The 3,033-nt window shown below is 36.5% G+C and overlaps 1 pseudogene; it reads left to right on the forward strand.

The window, feature by feature from the left end:
- Positions 1 to 990: 990 nt before the first annotated feature.
- On the forward strand, positions 991 to 2,764 carry LOC148212855 (putative disease resistance protein RGA3; annotated as a pseudogene).
- The last annotated feature ends 269 nt before the right edge of the window (positions 2,765 to 3,033 follow it).

Consider the following 3,033-nt stretch of genomic DNA (forward strand, 5'->3'; position numbering starts at 1 on the left):
ATCGGTAGTAGCAGTCGAAAAGGAAAATCAGGGCTTCGTGGAGTTTTTTTTTTTTCCCATCGTGTGTAGAACAAGGAGCAAGGAGGTTTCCTCTTCTTCTTTTATTTTTCGGCATTTAATCTCCTTCGGTAGTATTTTTCTTTTTATTGAGAATTTGGGTTCGTTACTCCCCTCTCTTGTGTTTGTATTGTCCTTTGATATAGTTATTGGAAGACGGAAAATTTTAACGTTGTTTCTCTACTCCTTTTTACTTTGATTTCGTCTTTTATATTGCTTGGTGGATTATTTATTTTGATGTTTCGTTAGTTTTGCTGGACAAAGGAGGCAGTGGGCTTTTTGGTTTGTTTTTGCACAAAAAATATTTCAAATTTGTCATATATTCGTAACATTGCCTTTTTATGGTTTTATATTTTTATTTATAATATTTTTTTTTTCTCATTAAAAGAGAATATTTCAAAAGCTAACAGTATACTTTCTCAAAAGTTAATTATTTTCAACTCGAATTACTTTCAAAATTCGAAATGATCATGATTAGTACAACATATATTACTATTTACAAAAGTTAGAAGTTAAAAGTATTTGATTGAATGGATGATTCTATAAATGATCTTCTTACAAGGAATTAGATAAATTATAGTCCATTAAAACATAACTCAACAAAACAGAGTACTTATTACTACTACAAAGATGGATAGCAATGGTTGAAAAAAATATTTATGGGATCACGATTCTTTCGACAGCATCTCACTACATTAATTTCAAGTTGTATTTAAAATTGAAAACAGTTGGTTGCCAGCAGTTGGCAAAAAGATATATATATATATATATATAATACACACTTTAATGGAGAGAATCTCAATAATGCACTGATCTCAAATTGTATTTTAAATTGAAAACGCAGTACGTTGGTTGCCAGCTGTACGTTTTGATGGGGTTGCAATGAATTTTTGGTTTTGGTTCTTGTTACAGGGAACAAAAACGACCCGAAATGATACAATAATCGAGGGTCTGAGATCATCGACAAGGGCAGATCGACCTATGTCAAAAGACGAACCGGCGCCGAGGCGCCGACCCCACTGCACCGAGGCGTCGGCCTCTCACCTTGGCCTTCGGGCCAAGGTGCAGTGCGACTTCCTCTGCTCGGATCTAGCGACAAGAGAGTAAACACCCCTGTTTGGGGTCGAACCCAACATCTACCCTCTTCTGTTGATTAAACAATCGTTGGGCCTTACAATTCGGAATTAGGGCTTAGCTACAGAAGGTTTTGGAACCTCCCCTCGCAGCTATAAATAGTGGGGCAGCCTAACCCTAGAGAGGCAAGTGATTTATCTCACTATTTTCTCAACTCTCCATCGGGAGCTCGTGTGACTGAGGTCACACCGGTTTAGATCGGTTTGGAGTCACACCGGTTTAGATCGGTTTGGTTTTGCAGGTATCGGTTCCCTTAAATTCACGCATCAACAGTTCTTGTCGAGTAGATTCCTCTGTCCCAAATCCAATTTGATTTATAAACCCCATGGATTATAAATTTTGGATCATCTTCCCCAAATCTTCTCACGCTGCAATTTTGTGCAAAAAGTAAGATCAGAGTGATGGCTGAGTTTGCGAAGCTTTGTGCTGAGCAAATTGGGCTCGCATGGGGATGGAGAAGGATCTTGAGGAGCTGAAAGAATGGCTACTCAAGACTGAAACTTTCTTACATGATATCACGAAAGAAAATTGCATAGTGATTCAGTGAGGCTGTGGGTCGACAAACTTCAACATCTTATTCATCAAGCTGAGGATGTACTAGACGAGCTTGTTTATGAAGATCTTCGACAAAAGGTGCAAACAGCAAAAGTGAAGAAGGTACGTAACTTTCTGTCCCCTTCTAACAATGCTTTTGTCTTTCGTGTCAAGATGGCAAATAGAATGAATAACATTTCGGACTTGTTATGCAAACATTATCACGAGGCAGGTTCTTTGGGACTTGTTGCCAGCGAATCTGCAGAAACAGAGATTGATATTAGCCAACTTCGAGAGACAGTCTCCGAGTTGGATGATTTTGATGTTGTGGGTAGGGATGTTGAAGTTTCAAGCATAGTGAATCAAGTGATGGATGCTACAAATAGACATGTTACATCCATCTTACCCATTGTTGGTATGGGTGGATTGGGAAAAACGACGTTGGCGAAGTTGGTCTTCCACCACGAGAGGATAAGAAAACATTTTGATAAGACTCATCATTTAAGTAAACTCTCTGACGATGAGTGTTGGTCATTATTTAAAAAAAAGTGCAAATTCAAATGGACTACCAATAACTTCAAGTTTGAAAGTTTTTTTCAACAAGGGTTGGTTAAAAAAATTGGTGGCATACCATTAGTTGCAAGAGTTTTGGGGAGAGCAGTAAAATTTCAAGGAAACTATGATAGATGGGTGACGATATTGGAAAGTGAAATAAGTACTCTATTTCAAGAGGAAAGTTTTACTTTATCGGCCATATTGAAATCAAGTGTGGATCGCTTGACATCATTTTCTTTAAAGCAATGTTTTGCCTATTGTTCAAATTTCCCTAAAGATTTTGTGTTTAACAAAGAACAACTAATTCAAATGTGGATGGCACAGAGATTTATTCATTTACAAGAAGGAAGAAGCAATAAAACAATGGAAGATGAAGGAGATAGGTACTAAAACATTTTGTTGTCTCATTGCTTATTTCAAGATGTTGTTAAAGATGGCAGAGGGAGAATTATAAAGTGTAAGAGATGCATGATCTTATACATGATATTGCATGTGATGTTTCAAATGATACTAAATTGCAACTAGATTATTCTAGTAATTTAATGTATAGCGAACTTTGGACGAAGGAGAATAAAAAAATTGCAAACAAGTTACGCACCATAATTTATTACAAAGAGACGATACCTCACATAATAGAGAAGGTGATTCATGATAAGATGATGAAGTTTGTTTGTTTTCATGTTTTGACGATGAATTCAATATCTATTGAAGAATTACCAAACTTAATTGATAAATTGAAGCACTTGAGATATC

The sequence above is a fragment of the Momordica charantia genome (genome assembly GCF_013281855.1).
Source record: "Momordica charantia cultivar OHB3-1 chromosome 2 unlocalized genomic scaffold, Mcharantia_2.0 BLBB01000002.1, whole genome shotgun sequence".
Classification (NCBI taxonomy): Eukaryota; Viridiplantae; Streptophyta; class Magnoliopsida; order Cucurbitales; family Cucurbitaceae; genus Momordica; species Momordica charantia.